This window comes from Eschrichtius robustus, chromosome 3 (assembly GCF_028021215.1).
Source record: "Eschrichtius robustus isolate mEscRob2 chromosome 3, mEscRob2.pri, whole genome shotgun sequence".
Taxonomy (NCBI): Eukaryota; Metazoa; Chordata; class Mammalia; order Artiodactyla; family Eschrichtiidae; genus Eschrichtius; species Eschrichtius robustus.
In genome coordinates this window covers 56,827,606-56,846,136 of record NC_090826.1, presented here as the reverse complement: position 1 = coordinate 56,846,136, position 18,531 = coordinate 56,827,606, and the positions used below count along the sequence as shown (strand labels likewise).

General features: G+C 39.9%; 1 protein-coding gene across 1 annotated transcript in view; it reads right to left on the bottom strand.

Moving 5' to 3' along the window:
- Positions 1-16,010, bottom strand: part of PDE4B (phosphodiesterase 4B) — a 591,158-nt gene extending 575,148 nt beyond the window's left edge. Inside the window, exon 1 of the mRNA XM_068540054.1 lies at positions 15,927-16,010. The gene's annotated coding sequence lies outside the window, so the exon portion shown is untranslated. The remainder of the gene's footprint in view (positions 1-15,926) is intronic.
- Positions 16,011-18,531: the final 2,521 nt, after the last annotated feature.

Here is an 18,531-nt window from a genome sequence, read left to right as displayed (position 1 = left end):
CTAGACAATGATATCCAAGTGAGAGGGGTGTGAGCCACTCCCAGGACTATGCCCATGCCTGACTGAATGGAGTTGACCATGACAACTGTGGAATCCATGTACTGAAAATAGTAGTACCTCTAACCAGGGTCCCTGAGTGACCACAGGAAACAGAGCAGCACCCCACCCTATTCACCTAGAAGAGCTCAGTAGTTTTACATGAGTGAGAAATGTACTTCTGTTGTGTTTGAACCATTATCCATTTGTGAACTACTTGTTCCCTCAGCCTAAGATTACCCTAACTAATTTAGATGTAAAAGGAAGATTCCAAAATGACAACGATGAGCAAATGTATGAACAGCTTGAGGATGCATGTGGCCAAGAAAAAGACGAATGTATAGGTGGTCTGATTAAACTAAATATATTAAGAAGAGATTTACAATTTAGATGGAGATTTTGATGGTAAAATAGTGAGAGAGACTTCGAAAACTGAGCAAAATAAAATAATTAAAACAGTCATAAAATATGGGGAAAATATTGGGTTGGCCGAAAGGTTCGTTCGGGTTTTTCTGTAAGATGTTACAGAAAAACCCGAATGAACCTTTCGGCCAACCCAATAAAAACATTTATAAGAAAGGAAATGTAATCATATCATAATATGCCAAAGGATTCAGCTGTGAGTGATAGTTACAGTCAGAGCAATTTAAAAATTAAATTGAGGAAGCAAAGTAGGCGAACGTATGTGTGTCATCTTCCATAGCAGGAAATAACTATATAAAGAAGAAAACTAAAAAAATCAAGAAATAGCATCATAAGCATCTTGTTTTCACAAAATGGAGGCAAACATGAAAAAACAGTGAACTATTTGAAGGTAATCCCTCTAGGAAGTAAGAATCAGAGGTGCGAAAGGGTACAACAGGGCAATGGGAACCACTGGTTTCGATGACATATCAAACTGTAAACTTGCAATTTGATAAATGTGCCAACATTTATTACATTTTTGCGTGAACAAAAATACCAAATTTGTTTGCTTTAGGCTGAATTATAACTTCTCCAAAAGGTAACACTAGCTTTCTCATGTTAATTGGAAGCTCTAATTGGCAGCTTTATATGCTGCTGATTACTTTTAAAAGATATGATTATGGAAATAATTTGATAGATAAAATATTTCAAAACAAGGGAGTCAGAGGGGGGGAAATAAAAATGGCTGTGAAACTAACCAGGCCTAATCCTTTCATTTTCTAGATAAGAAAACTGCAACCCTTCTGTGAATCTGCTACCATCTTCCGCAAAAGTAAACCCCAAGCTGTTAAAGTGCAGTGGAAGAAGAGCCTTCATTTGAAAACTGGAGCAAGACCTCGAGTGCTTGGCGGACACAACTCCTCAATTTCCACCATAATCTCCTCTGCTATTACCACACTGGTTTGGGCTGGGGGCACTCTTCCCACCTATAGCTATTGCCGGATTGGATATTTCCCTTAATTTTCATAAAACAGATAAGACAATTAAACAAGACTTTCTACAGATTTGGAAGATAGATAGATGATAGATAGATATAGATAGGTAGATAGATAGACAGATAGATAGATAGATAGATGGTAGATAGATTAAAAATAATCTGGATAATCTTTACAAAGTAGGACATGCTTTCCTTAACCGGCAAACTTTGTTCCATTTTAGCTACTGTCTGTTTAGCATATACCACCAATGAGCCCACACTGAAACACTACCTTCCACAAGTCACCCAAGTGAATAAGACACAGAAAAAAGCAAAGCTTCCTTCCTCATACCCATTTCCAGACCAGCTTTCACAGGCCAGTTTCACGACTGAACACACATCCCAAAAGACTGACATGAAAGAGGCCCAGCATTCTTCCCACAGAAATATGACTTTCTCCTGTGACCTCAATTGGTCAACTTTAGCACCTTAAGTCTAGAATTGCGGAAGAGGAGAAGGATATGGCCTGAAGGTGTTTCTTCACAAAGAGCAATTGAAAATCTTTCCCAGTTACAAAGATAAATTAGTAGCAAACCTGAGACAGGAACCTTACTCCCCGGCTCAAAGTCAAGGGTTCTTATCACCATACAATGCAATTCATCTTTACTGCGGATCAGCACATAAAAAGCATGGCAGTTAAGTCGGAAATAAGGAAAAGCTGCCTTTCTCAAATCTTCTTTCAAGGAAAAAATCTTGTGGCCAAGGAGATGACAAAAACCTTTACTGAAGATATTACAAAAACCTTTTTTGAAGATTTTTATGAGTCAGGCAGACCTCATTGTTTTCAAGAGAGAGCCCTTGAAAGTTGCATTCTAGGTTGTAACCAACATTCACATTTTAATCACAGTTCTCCCATTTCTTCAACCATTTAAGAGACCCAAAGACCTTTTATATCTGGACGAAACTTATTACTATATTGCATCATTCAATAAATCCCTCTCTTTGAAACTCTTTCTATATATTCTCTTCCCCTCACAATGAGGTTTACCTTTGATATTTCAATGCCAGAATGTAAGAGTGTGTTGCTATATTGCTCTTCATTGAAAAAAACAGACGCTAAGGATGGCACTCAAAATTCCTGGTTATGATACTCACTTTTGGAAATGCTCACCCATTATCTTATTTACACAGTACAGATACTATTAATAGAATTTATATAACACCTTCTTTCAGAAGAAAAAAAATGCACTTCACATCCATTATTTCATTTATCTTTGTACTCGCCCTCGGAAGTGTAGTGAGGACAGTTGCCTCACCCTATTTTAATGGAAAAAAACTTAACCTGAAAAGATCTATTATCCTTGATGTGGATAAACAGCTTCTAAGTAGAGTGCCTACATCAATTGGAGAATAAACCCTCAATTACAGAATATTTCTATCAATACCCTGAATGAGAATAGCAAAGTAGAAATACTGGAATTCAGCCAATTTTATTCTTTTTAAGATAAATATCTCTTCTTGGATATTATTCATATATGTCATTAAAATTTTTAGAGCAACAAAATAGCCCAAAATAACTAAATGCAAATTTACACAAAAAATAAAGCACAGTATTTCATGAATGAATAGTATATAATACTGTCACTGTCTGATTTGTCAGAATTTCACACTTACAGATGCCATTGCAGAAGGAAATAATGACCTTTTCCACCCACAATTAGCTTAATACTAATTTCTATTAATATATACTTTGAGTTTTACATGTCAGTCAGCTATCTTGACACAAAGTGACAACTTATACAAAACTTTAAAGGACTGTAACTTCTAGGACTTTAAGACAAGTAATAATAACTATTTTAAAACTGTCATATTTTAAGAACTCTCCAGATTATACATTATTGATACGACACAACAAATATTTTTAAAGCTGAAAAATATTCTTCATATGCAATGACAATGATGGTTGCCTACCCAATATCCATTCTCCCCTTCCTTCTTAATAATAATGGAATCCTGGCATTTGGGGAGGTACTGATTTCCCCAGATAAAAAAAAAATTTTTTTTAAACCTTCTATTTCTCAGACCTCCCTGCCATTAAGGATGGGCACTGACATAGTTCTGGTCAATAAGATATTAGTAGAAGTCTACCAGATGCATCTTCCTGGGAGCTATCATTTTCCTTATTAAAAGGACTATCAGCTGATGTGTGCCTTGCCTTTTGTCCAGCCGCTTCTTCCTGCCTGTAGTACAGAAGGCATGCTTGGATGCTCACTAACTGTCTTTCCACCAAGAGAGGGAAAGCCATACACTAACGGTGGTAGGGCCAAAAGCAAGAAGGAGCCTGAATTCTTGATTACCTCAAGGATGGTGCAGTTGCTCCAGCCTTCTACTCTCTCCCTCCAGATATCTCATGGCACGTAAAACAATAATAAACTCCTTACTTGTGACTGCCAAGGGGGAAAGATGAAGGGGAGGGATGAATTGGGAGGTTGGGACTGGCATATGCACACCAGTATATGTAAAATAGATAATCAACAAGGACCTACTGTATAGCACAGGGAACTATACTCAATAGTCTGTAATAACCTGTACGGGAAAAGAATCGGAAAAAGAATAGAAATATGAATATGTATAACTAAATCACTTTGCTGTACACCTGAAACTAACACAACATTGTGAATCAACTATATGCCAATATAAAATTTAAAAATTAAAAATTTTGAAAATAAATAAACTCCTTCCTTGTTAGTGTTACATGTCAAATTTTACTCTCAGACGAATACAATCCTGAAAAAAATAACAAGTATATCCCAATTGAATTCTTCTTTCCTCTCATCAAATGGCTTAATGCAAAAATTAATCCCCTACACTTAAGAAAGGCAAATCCAAATGAAAAGTGGGCAGATACTCTGTCACACAATAAATTATTGTCCATCTTTTATATACACTTACTGTGAATGGCCATCCTTCTTTAACCTTTAAAGTCCGGTTTTAAAGTATTTCTCATTCATGTGAAAGTGTGAAGTCAGAAGGAAACAAACCTAGACTAAACAGCAAAGAGGGTAACCAGCTCTGCTATACATTTTTGCCTATAAACCAAATGAGGAAAACATTTTTTTCAAGACTCATTGGTATTCTCCAGCTGTATCTCCATCTTACTGAAGATTATAGATAAGTAGGAGGTGTGACTCACAGAAATAGTTTTCCTCACATAAATTTCACCCATTGAATAAAATCTGAAATATTCTCTGAGCAATACAAAATAGAGATTTTTGGATTCTTATGCTATTCTTCATGCTATGAACAATAAAATAAAAATTTTACAAATTATCCAAAATTTTCACACCCAAGATTCCTCAGAATGATAATATTTATACCAACTAGCCTAAATTTCACAGTCCAAGATCAGTAATTACAAAGATCTGTAAACACTAATCTTATCCTTCAAAAATGTAAAATGCAAAGTCATAACAATCACTTGACGCATTCAGGTGGGAATGTATTTGGCTGGGAGTAACAGAGAACCTAATAAATAGTGGAAGAAATAGGAGTTTTATTTTTTTTCTCTTGGAATAATAGACTGGAGGTAGGCAGTGCAGAGCCGATATATCCACTTTAAGATATCATCAAAAATCCAAGTTTTATCATCCTAAGTTTGTGGTTTTATTCCTCATGCTTGCAAGACAGCTGCTCACCTCAAAGCAAAAACGTGATAAGGGTCAAGGGCAAGAGCCTTCTCCTTGAGAAACTTTGCCTTTTCAAAAATGTACGTGGTCCCCAGAAATCTCCATCTAATCTTTGTAATGTGGGCCATTCCTAGCTTCGAGGGAGACTGGGAAGTTGAATAACTTCCCTTCCAGCTTGTATAGCAGAGGAAGATGAAAGAGAAAGAGGGTGAATGGATGCTAAAGGAGCGATCCACAATATCGCTACACCTCCAGACCAATTAAATCTAGAGCCATCCTCATTAGCATGCTCACTATTGTAATTATCACCATCAGCATTAAAGTGTTTGTTCCCCAAGTTGTGTTGTGTTGTATCCATATAGTTGGGTAGTCCTCATCCAACCATGACCTCTCTAATTATTGTAAATTTCGGACCAAATCAAGGTATTATATTATAATAATTTCAAACTAAAAATTTGATTCCCTGGAGTGCTTTCTTATGAATAATACAGTGGTCCCTCAGTTTGCAGGGAGGGAAGAGGGTGGGGAAATTGGCTTCAGGACCCCCACAGATACTAAAATATGTGAATGATCATGTCCTTTATATATAATGGCATGGCACAGTGGCACCTCAGTATCCAGATTCCACATCCACGCAGTAGGTCAGCCCTCATTCAACGGCGGGTGTGGAAACCTGCGGATATTGACTATGCTTAATTACACAGGCTTATCCAAAAATTCCACTAATTTTGTGTCAAATAATACCTCATAATCTAAAGTTTCACCAAATCATAATGCTAGAAAGAATCTTAGAAATTATCATAATTCAAAGTCTTAATTATACCCTGAGCCTTATACAGGGGATGTCATTTACCCACTTAGTTGCATAGCAGAACAAAAACTCAGGGCTTCTTATTCCCAGTCCTCACTTATGCGGTTATTAAAGAGCAACCCTAAAAACAAAACTCCTTTCACTCTTTTAAAAGATGTAAAATCACTAGGAAGAAAAACCTGTCATTCTATTATTTGTTTCCCTACAACCGCCTCATTTTTCTGCATTGAGTTGTTCACCATAGTATACATCATGGCACTTCAAGTCATTCCAGGGTCTTAGTTACAGAGAAGTACAGAGTAACTTCCTTTAAGGATATATAGGTAGCTTCCTAAAAGTAATTTCAACTACTCTAATAAATACTTCGTGATCTCTGAATGTAGAGACATGTATCATTCTGTGCTCTTAAATTATTATGATCCATAATATAGAAAAACCATGGATGTCACTTTCTTCTTACTCTCAAAAAGTCCCCAGTCAGTACATCAAATGCCACTCTATGCTTTCTTCTTTCAACCTATAACATTTGATATGGGTGAAATTAGGTTAAAATGACCACGAGAGCAGCCTTACTAGAGGAAGGGAGAATAGCCTCCAAGGGCAATGTTTCTCTCTACAGTGAGAGAATGAAAGGAGACAGGAGCAGAGGAAGAATCTTTCTAAGGAATCTAGAGATCTGTGTATGTGTGTGTATGGAGGAGGAGGGAGCAAGTATTGTAGGCTGAGTTGCCTGTTTTTATTTCCCACAGTCTGTTTTAACATCTGCTGGTCCTGCTATATCCTTCTCACCTACTGGCTCCCTAGAACCTGCAGGAAAACAAATTCCTCAGCACACCAATGCATGGTGCCACAACCCACAAGCCTTTAAAGGTGAGTCTGTCTATAAAATGAGACATTTAAGTCACTTTCCCAGCAAAGACCATCCACAGATATCATCATATGGTACAAACAATACAAAAACAGAATCTAGGACTCTTCCTTAGGAGTTCATAAATCTCCAAGATTATATGCAAACTTTTGAGTTTATGTTAATTTTGTGGGATAATTGGTCCATATGTTCATCAGATTTTCAAACATACTTATTTTTTAAAGAGTACCATCATGCCATCCCAACTTATTAAAGTATTATTTTCTCTTTAGAAAAAGGTACTGAAAACCCATGCCTCAATATAAAATTTTAAGTCTTCTCAAAAGAAAGTGATTCTGATTTCTTAAAGAAAACATAAAATTAAGAAATGCTAAGAACTCATAATAAACAAGCCCTGCCATTATTGAATTAAAGGAAATTAAGCTCCCTATGGCCTTTCAAGGTATCAATGTTCTTAACTATAAAACAATAGGATTGAAATAGGCAATCTCTAAGTTCGCTTTCAGTTTAGAAAGGCTGTTATTCTATGAGTCAGCACTGTGGTGTAAACCAGGATAGCCAAAAACAGAATCCTGTTATCTGTTCCTTAATCTACATGAAATATCAGTACGTTGCTTGTGCAAATAATGTCATTTATTTTCTCTACTGTTTAAAGTCCATCTGATATAGGATTTTTTTAGCAATTCCCAGAGATGGCAACAGATAACAGATATTAATATTTTTCAAATGCTTTAAGGCAACTTAGAGAAAAATATTCAATACAGAAAACACAGCATACATAGATTTTTTTTTATCTTATATTCCACTGGCAAGATGTGACTTAACATTAAATTATTCAATTATAGTAATATTAATTAAATAAGATATGTACTAATTTTTTAAACTGAGGTTATACTGTGTCTCTGAAACAAATGCAAATTACAGGAGAACATAAGTCAAACTAGTGTTTTCTACTCTATTAACAGATAACGTGGCTGAGGAGTTAGAGTTTTTTTAAAAAGCATATATTTCCAGTGCCGACAAGATGGCATATACTTTCCTCCTCCCCACTTCATATAACTCTAAACCTTGAAAATAAGGAAAGAGGCAACCAAAGGAGGACTCAGAACAGTGAAAAGGAGGTGGACTGGTTAGAGGCCTTGAACTAGAGGAACAACAGAGCAGAAGGTACCTTATGACCCCCTACCCAATAGCAGGTTATGCAGGTCCAGGGTCTCCCAACCCCCCCAATCTAGCAGTAGGTGATACAGGTGAGCTTACATTCCTCCCTTGTGTCTAACTGCGATCCAGCCAACAACACCAGATGGCCTCTCAGCACTGGCATGGGGATTCCTGCCATAACAAGCTCCAGGCCCGGGAGTGCTCCTTATCCCTGCAGGCCAAAAAAGCCCTTCCCTCACCTACAGGCATCAGTGGCACTGGCCTTGGCAGGCCCCTTCTGCCCCCTTCAGGGGCATCAGCAGGGTTCAGTGGGAGCTCCAGAAGCACCAGTCAAGCCAGGCAGACTGAAGCAGCACCATAGAGCTTCTGGAAAGTAAATTGTCATTGGAACCACAGCCCACAAAAGTAATCCTGGACATGTGTACTAAACCTACGCAGGGTGACTGTCTGCTAAAGTATAAGATTTCAATAGGACACAGACCCTTTTAACATTGTAGCCAAAATACCCAAGACATGATCACAACTGGAATGAGAAAAGACAATCAACTAAAACCAACACTGAAGTGAATCAGATGTTAGAATTTGGAATTATTTAGTAAGAATTTTAGAGCATCCATTATAAAAGTGCTTCAACAAGCAAATTCAAATTCTCTGAAAAAAAAAAAGAATAGAAAATTTCAACGAAGATGCATAAGTTCTAATAAGTTCTAATTGCCAAATGGCAATTATAGAACTAAAAAATACAATAACCAAAATAAAACGCTCACTGGATGGGTTCAATAGTGGAGATGACAGAGGATAGAATCAGTGAACTTCAGAATAGATCAATAGAGTTTATCCAATCTGAACAACAGAGAGAAACTAGACAAAAAAAAAAAAAAAAAGGAGGAGGAGGAGAAGGAAAAGGAGAAGAAGAACAACAAGAACAGAGCCTCAGGGTCCTGTGGGACAGTAACAAAAGATCCAGTATTCATATCATCACTTCCCAGAATGACATGAGAAAGACAGTAGAGCTGAAGAGTATTTGAAGAAATAATGAAATAATGCTAGGAAAAATTTGGTGCAAGACACAAACCTATAGATTTAAGAAGCTGATCAAATCTCAAACAGAATAAACCCAAAGAAATCTATACCAAGACACAACATCACTAAGCTTCTAAAAGACTAAAGACAATGAAAGTATCTTAAACTACCCCGAGAGAAATGGCACATTGCCTTTAGCAGAGCATCAATTCAAATGACAACAATTTTCTCATCAGAAACCACGGGGGCCTAAAGGAAGTGGCACATTTTTCAAGTGCTGAGAGAAAAGAACTGTCAACCACAAAGTCTTTCCCAATATGAGTTGTTTAAATAATATTCAATGAGTGAAACAAAAAACATAACACTGTCTTACACTCAGAACAACAGCATTTAAACAGAACCAAGAGAAGAGACCTAAGTACATATAGTAAAAGCCAGAGCAACCACTGAGAAAACTGTACAAAGAGATACACTCAAAAACACTATAAATAATTCAAAATGGAATCCTATAAAATGTTCAAATAACTCACAGGAAGACAAGAAAAGAGAAATAAAGGAACAAGAAACAGAGGAAACAAAGAGAAAACATAATAAAATGGCAGACTTAAACGCTAACATAATGCAGAGAAATTGAATCACTCATACATTGCTGGTCGGAATGTAAAGATACAGCCCCCCTGGAAAATAGTTTGGCAGTTTCTTATGAAACTAAACATGCAATTATCATAGGACCCAACAATCACACCCATGGGCATTTATCCCAGAGAAGTGAAAACTTATATCCACACAAACACCTGTACACACGTGTGCATACCAGCTTTAATCATAATAGCCAAAAACTGGAAACAACCCAAATGTCCTTCAATGCCTAAACAAGCTGGGGTACACCCATACATCGGGACAGTACTCAGCAATAAAAATGAACAAACCATTGACACATACGACATCTTGGATGACTCTCTGGGGAATTATGGTGAGTGGAGGACAAAAACAACCTCAAAGATTATACAACCTATGATTCCATTTATATAACACTTTGGAAACGACAAATTTATAGTGATAAAGAGATTAGTGGTTGTCAGAGGTTAGGAATGGGGCAGGGAGTGCGAGGGAGGTGGGTGTAGTTATAAAAAGGGCAGCACCAGGGCTCCTTGTGGTGATGGAACTATTCTGTATCTTGACTGTGGTGGTGAATACAGGAACCTACATATGTGATAAAATTGCATCGAACTAAACACTTACACAAATAAGTGTAAAACTGGTAAATCCGAATAAGAGCTGCAGATTATATCGTCTCAGTCTCCTGGTTGTGATATTGTGTTATACTTTTCCAAGATGTTACTCTTGGGGAACACTGAATGAAGGGTACACAGGATCTCTCTGTACTATTTCTCACAATTGCATGTAAATCTACAATTGTCTCAAAATAAAAAATTTAATTAGAAAGAATACTGGGTGAAAGTTGTGGGGAAGCTGGTCTTTCACATAGTCTCAAAGTATCACTTTACAGAGTCTATATTAACCTCAAAGGAAAAAAAAAGGATCAATTTGGTAAGGACCATCTTTCAAGTGCTCTGACTTACTCACCAGTAATGGGACAAACAGACTCTCCTGTCGTGATGCAATAGGAAGTACATATCACCAATGTAGGAGTATTCTTGCTGAAAATATTTAACCTGAACCTAACCAAGTGAGTTAAGCCATTAGACAAATCCATACTTAGAGACACTCTGTAAGTCAACTGCCCTGGACTCAACATAAATATTAATGTCACAAAAAGAAAAAATAGACAAGGGGACTAGCATAAATTAAGCTTTTAAAAATAATGTGCAGATAGTATAAAAAAAAGAAAATAACTGAAAAGAGTTGATTCTCAGAGTGTATACAGTCACAGAAAGACATCTTATGCCACCAGCATGGCAAACTGAGTTCATGTGAACCAAATTCCCTTCCGCTACAAACACATATATGCTTAGATTTTTAAAAGACCGGAAAAATTGAAATAGGTTAAAGTGTTAAGCTTGAAGAAAAAAAAAAAAGAAAGGTAATCTGTAGCTGTCAGAACAGAAAGGAAACAGATATGGTAATAGCAGGCACAGAAATCGGTAATACAGCAACCCAAAATTATACACAACTTAGACGCAGGCACAAATGCCAAGAGGCTGGAGATTTCACATGTGTTTAGGGACAGGAAACTTAGTCTGGGACCCATAAAAAGAAGGAGCTGAGACCTCTGCCTAAGAACCCTGAAAGAATTGACCATTTAGTTTAAGAAGGACTAGGAGTTTGGCCTGGAAGCAGCAAGAAAGTTTGTCTTTTCCTGGGGCTCTGGATAGAAGAAAAAAAAAAGGATTCTTTGACTTAAATCCCTAAACAACCTCCCCCCACACAGTTTGAATTTACATCACCTGCATGGTATAGGAATCGCAAGCCAAGAAATTAATGAAAAAGCCGATTCTACGGATGATTACTAGACTTAACGTGGTGATCATTTCACAATACATAACAAATAGCAAAGCGTTACGCTGTACACCTGAAACTAATAAAATGTCAATTATATTATATGTCAATTATACCTTAATAATTTTTTAAATCTGATGGATCCTAGACCAGCAAAATCCCTAGGTTAATCTACAGAAGCAAACACAATATCACTCTACAGGGAAACTTCCAAAAACTAGGAAGAATATGGCTACCACAGGGAAAAACCAAAAGCAGAAACTCAGCTGAAGATGAGTTCATAATCCCAATAATAAACCACATGAGGAAAGGATCCTCCTTTAAGCGGATATATAGTTCTGGAAGAACCAGTAGACCCAACCACTGGGATGAGTAACTCCCAGAAGAATTCAAGTAAGAAAACAATCTGATACTTATTATAAAATAAGTATAGGTATAATTATTAAAGAGACAAAATATGGATAGAATCCAAAATAAAAGGATAGAAAAACTCAGGGAAAAAACAGGAAGATATGAAAAGGCATCAAATAGCACTCCTAAAAATAAAAAAATAAATCATAGCTCAATGGAAATTTAAGCAATAGATATCAATAAAGAATTAGTTAGCTGGAAAATAGTCCTGAATAATTACCCAAATGCCTTTTTAAAACATTTCTTAATAGAAAATAATACAGAGGTAACAGACACGAGACATAAAACAGGAAGGTCCAACATATATCTAAGAATTCCAGTGGAAAAAATAGAGACAATGAAGGCAACATAATGTATGATGAGATATGCTATGAATTTTTAATAATTCAAGAAACAGAAAAGTCATCTGATTAAAGAAGCATAAGAAATCCCATGAAGAAAACGTAAAAATAAACCCACACCTGGGCATACCTCAGTAAAACTGCAGAACACCAAAGACAGAGTAATCTCTTTTTTGTAAATCGAAGTATAGTTGATTTACAATGTTGTGTTAGTCTCAGGCGCACAGCAAAGTGATTCAGTTATATATATATATATATATATATATATAGTTTTTCAGATTCTTTCCCATTATAGGTTATTACAAGATATTAAATATAGTTCCCTGTGTTATACAGTAGGTCCTTGTTTACCTGTTTTCTATACAGTAGTGTGTATCTGTTAATCCCAAACTTCTAATTTATAGAGTAATCTTAAAAGCAATGAAGAAACTACTCATCATCAACAAGAGAGACAATATCTTCAAAATGATGAGAAAAATAATTGTCAACTTAGAATCCTGCTCTCAGATAGTCTATTATTCAAGTGTTAGGATGACATAGTTTCAAACAAACAACAACAACAATAAAAAGATTAAGAGTTTTATCTGTATATGCTTACCAAATAGCTACATACTTCTAATAAAGAGGAATTTGAATCTAGAAGGAAAGAGAGAGATGCAAGAAGCAATAGCAAACATAGAAAACGCGGGTAAATTTAAATAAGCATTGACTATGAAAACAATCAAAAAAAAAGGAAAAACTAAATATATAAAAAATGACATAATGGCTGTAAAAAATGTAGTAGAACTATATCACTATACAATATTATGAAACATGAAGTATGATCAGAATTATAACATTGTAGAGCCTTTTAGTATTCGAGAGTAGATATTTTGATTAATATCATCTGTTAAGACAAAACGTGAATGTTGAAAACATAAAAATACCTCCTACTCAAAGTATAGAAATATATACAATATTTAAATCAATAGACCGAAAAGAGACTAAAGAAAGTATAAGTCCACTAAAAGGAAAGAATTGTATAACAAGGAGGGACAGAAGAGGATCAGGGACATAGAAATGTCCTCCAGTGAGAAGTGACACTATATTTTAAAAGATGAAAACAGGCAAAACGAATGTGCATGAAGGAGGTGTTGCTACAGGATGGCTTCCCCAGGGCAGCCGACTCCAAGATGAAGTTGAGCATGCAATTTTATTAAGCACTGCCTTGCTATCAACATCTGAGAATGGGGAAGGAAGCAGAAATGGGCAAAGAGAGACTTGGTGCTGCAACACAAGCCCCATGGGGGTTTCCAGAGCCAGAATGGTCCTTCAGAGTTACCTGGAGTTGGATTGAGATGGCCGAGCCTTTATACTCTAACATGGATCAGCCATTGGATGTGAGCTGCCCTGGAAAGTGGCGTGACCTTGGACAAAGGGGCTTTCTACAGTTCAGGCAATCCTCAAAGGGACTGGCCCTCGAAGACCGTCTGCTGATAGATAGCACTCCCACAAGCTGGGGCAACAAGCTCTCCTTGAAGGAGGGTTTGGCACATCACAGCGTCTGCCATATTACCACAAGGTGACTGCAAAAAAAACAGCACTCAAAGGAACCCATTTGTCCCATGATCAACATCCCCAACACTTTCTCCGAAGCCTGCTGCTCAAATGTTCTTGGAAAGAGCAATGACGTTTTATGCCATAATAATAAAAGATAAATCCAAATTACTAACCCCCAAATCCTTCTAACTCAAGACTACATCATGTACCTCTTGCTCCCTAATCAAAGTAAGCCAAATAAGAGATTAAGAGCAACCTGGGACTCTTTATGCCTTCACAATTTTAAAGCTTCAGTTTGTAAACAACATGAAAATACCATTTCTGTGTCTAATATTTTTATCATACACAAATCCTTACTCAGGCACAGTACTATTATTAAATACCTGTCTCTAGACAGGCAAAAGACTCCAAGATCAGAAAACCATATATGATTGATATCTCATTCCTCATATCAAAACCAGTTCTATTCAAGAGAAACAAGCATGCTTAAGTGGGTACCCTCTAGAGAAATTCAATATAATTTATCTTTGTAAAATACGTCAAGTCAGAAATAAACTAAAAGGCAGATCGGCTGAGAAAAAAAATACAAGTAGACATATTGCAAAATTGATTACCTCACAACTGTTATGAGAAATACAGAGAGATGATAGATATACAGATAGATGGCCTCAATGTATCAATCATGCCTTCTCAACCATTCCAGTCTACTCAAAAACTTTACTTATTTTTTGTAATTGGGATTGTTGTTGAAAAAGAACACAAACAGCCAGCAAATATGTTACTAGCCAAGTCCTACAAGTACAGATTTGAAGAGTTGAATAGACCATTGTTATGCTGAAGACACATGTTGACATTAAGGGGATTTCTCTCTTGGCATATCGTAATGTAAATGAGGTACCCTCAGAGGGAAGTGCAGCTGAATTTCCTTTCGCCTGAAGTGAAATCATTTACCTTATCCACCTTCATGTCGAATTCATGCACAGATAACTTCCAGACCCCTCCCTACACCTTAGGCTTAGGTAAAAACACTAGGTAAAAGTCCCCAGATTATTTTTGCTTTTATGAAAATTATTGGCATAACAACCAGCTTTTAGTAAAAGGAAGATGGGGAACGTGGATGGTCTACTAAAAAAAACCCAGCATCTGTACTTTTTTTAAAATTTAATGTGTCTTTTATTCTCACACTGTAGCCCAGGGCTTTCAAGTAGCCGGAAATCTCTGAATTTAAAAGATGTTTGTGATTCAAAGAATAGCTATATCTCATACAGATCGAAGAGATGAAATGCACAGATTTATCATTTCTGTTTAGTAATATCATATACATGTGATGTCAACATAATGTAAATGTAATGTAATTTTAGGCAGGAGCCTCAAAATATTTCTTCAAATGTATCCCAGGCGTGTGTATACACATATATTTGTCTTTAAAATGAACCACACTATTTAAGAGCTATTCCTCTGTGCTCTCTTCTTCATACTTGCTTTAAAGCTATTGACTACAGTAGGTTCAGAATAATTTGAAATACAGCACTTGGAAGGGGGGTGGTCTGTGAAAAAAGAGAAGGAAGGAAGCAAAACAGGAAGATGGAAGAGGAGGGAAGGCAGGAAGGAAGCGGGAAAAAACCCTACACACACACACACACACACACACACACACTCGTAGCTTAGAAAGGGCCAGGCCCTAAACACACCCCAGCACCCCTCCCCAAACATGAGACAAAGCTTCCCAAAAGTTCCTAGCGGAGCCTTCGTTAAGCCGTGGCCTGGGTGCACCCACTTGGTGCCCCAAACCCCGGGCAGGCAGGACCACCCTGGGGCCGCAGCCCTGCAAACTCTCAGGTACTTCAGGCTCCCTCCCGTGCCCACTGTCAATCACCTGGCGCAGCGCGCCAACCCTTCGCCCACTCCCGGGCGAATCCTTCTGCCCTTCTCCATCCTCCCTTGGCTCTCTCCTTCCCAGGGACTTTCCAAGGAGTTCAGGGCCGAAGGTAGAGGCAGAGGAGGAGCGAGCGAAGAGTAAGGGCCGGCTGGCGGATTTACCACAAGGGGTAGGAACGTCGCGGTCAAGGCGACCATCCTGGCGCGGCCCCATATTCCCCCCGCGCTCCCTACGAGCCCCGCAGCACCCACACTCTCCATTTCGGCTTCGCTGGGTGACCGAGTAAGAGACGGGGGGAAGTAAACCCGCAGCCTACGGGACAGCCCTTACCTCTGGCTACCCTCGCGGAAGCCGCCCTCGTCCTGTTAGACGCGCCGCCGATGCACTGCCGCGGCCGCCGCGCTCTGGACGCCCGGGCTCCGGCGGCGGCTCCGCCCCGCGCAGCTCGTCCGTGCGAGGGGAGCCAGCCCTCTGCGCTTCCCTGCCCGGGGCACGAGAGGCGGCGGGGAGACGCCGGCGAGACGCCGGCGAGACGCTAGCGCGCCGCTCGCGTGCAGCCCGGCCGGCTATCCGCAGCCCGCAGCCACCGCGGAAGCGGGGCCGGCAGCCCCAGAAAGGCGCGCACAAACCGTGGGCGGCTGCGGAGCGCGCACGGACCCGCCGGCGTGGAGGACCCCGCAGGGGCGGCACGGACGGCCGCGACGCGCCCCCGAGCTCCTGTCTCCTCAGCTGGCCCCCCAAACTCCCCCTCTGTTCTCCCACTGCCCCGCTCCCCCGGAGAGACAGCTCGCCGGCGGCACTTGGTCTGCCGCGCTGCGCTCTTCAGCCCGGCGCGGGGAATAACAATTGGATCATATTGCACGGACTAGATGCTGTGTAGTAGGTTGTAACTGCTGCGGCGGCCACCTGTCAATTCTAAGGAGCAAGGCACACGGTCCCCAGCCTTCTGGCCTCTCCCCGATTCCCCACCCCGCTTATTTTCCTCCCCCACCTACCTCGCCGACCGCCCGCAGTACTCCACCAGCACTAGACCAAGGGAGTTTTGCAAAATAACCCTCACTCTCAGCCGGGAGCTCGCGGCATCTCCCTTCCCTCCCCGGCTGAAGGATTACGCACAGCCCTGCGTGCCTAGCCAAAGCCGGATGCCGAAAAGCCTGGTTTGAACCCCACACTCGCCGGCCCCCCCACCCCCATTCATAATCCCAGCGGCCGTCTGCCACTACGCACCCTCCCCCCGCCGGCCGCGCTCGCTGCGATTGGCAGTCCCTGGAACGTGTCAGTCACTCGCTCTTCAACTGCCGTGAATACGGTGCTAGAGGCTCCGCTGCCAAGGGGGGACACAAAGAGGGATGGGGAGGGAGAGCACTCAGAGCTCGGGTGCGGGGAGGCGAGGGAGTGAGTGGGGCAATTACGTGGAAGGAGCCAGAGGGAGGGTGAGAGCCCGCTGCTCTCGGGTTGCACACAGGAGGTCCAAGAGTGGATCAGCGCAGTGCTACTGAGCCAACCGGTCAGATCACCACCGCGGAGGTGCCCCACCAAGATACCCTGGGAGTGGGTCCCAAAACTTGGGGAATTTGTGTGACCCAGCAACAGGCACCCGGGAGCCTGACTGCCCCACCTTGAAAGAACGCAGCTGCGTGGAGGCCTGCCAGCTATGGGGGTCTTGGGGGGCGGGGGGCGATGTGAGAAACACAGGCTTCCTTTTCCCCAGTTGTCCAACCCTTGCAGTCATAGAAAGAGAGAAGAAAGATGGCAAGGAAAAGAGAAAGATAGGAAGGCAGTTAACTCTGCCTAGTGAGCTGCTCCAACAAGCTAGAGACCAGAAAGACCTTAATGGATAAAATTGGCTTATTTCTCAGTTTATGCCAATAAATATTAGGGCACACCCATTTGCAGTGAGCACAATATACTGTGCCAGATGCTGGGGTACAGAGATGATTAGGACACAGTTCCTAAACCCAAGGAGCTCACAGCCTAGTGGGAGAAGCAACTATGAAAGCCCAGAACGGACGATACAAGTATTATTACACAACAGAAACACATACCAATTACATTAGTGGGAGGAATTTTCTCTAGCTGGAGGGGGAATCGGTCATGGAATTAGATCCCTTTTGAACTGTGCATTAAGGGGCAAATAACAGTGTCCCAAAGAAATGGCAATAACCTTCTATTATTCAGCAATTAATCCAAACCAGCTTTACATACCCACTCATTCAAAGTCACACCTGAGAGCTTATTAATGTAGATAGGTAATGAACTCCTGCCCTGCACTGTTTCCCGTTTACAGTTTCGGAGGAAACATTACCAAACACTAGCCCTTGGAGTGTAGAACTCCTGGTCCTCCCCAGCTGAGATGCTGCCTTCTTGGGCCTGTTGCTTTACATCCTATACCATCTACCTTATCTATTAGCTTGAAATTGAGCCCAAAGCCAAAATTAATAATATGGAAGCAATGAGCATCTGGAGAGAAGCCAATAAATCCTGCAACGCAGTCATGCTTCTGACACAGTCTCTGTAAAATGATGACAATATAATCTCTTTTTCCTGAAATCCAGTGATGATTAATTAGTCAGACTCATTAAATATAAAGAGACCGTTGCCCGAATAGAGCGTGGGATGGGAACCTAAACTGTGATTCAGTCTCAGAAAAAAAGAACCAGTCTGAGTGGCACGCTCCCCCTCTCTGAATATTAGAACTTTGAAAAGTATTAACGATTACTAAAGCACTCAAGGTTATTATATCATCTTCTGAAAAATATGTCCAAAGTGGTCTTGTTGCAAAAAAGAATTAAATGGACTCCAGTATGAAGATGATGTCATCGATTAAACTATAAGGCAGAAGAGGCACACATGGAGGGGATAAGAGGCGCAGAGGATTTCCAGGGAACCCAGTAGCAGGTCTCAGGGTCAACAAAACTATAATCCTTAAAGATGA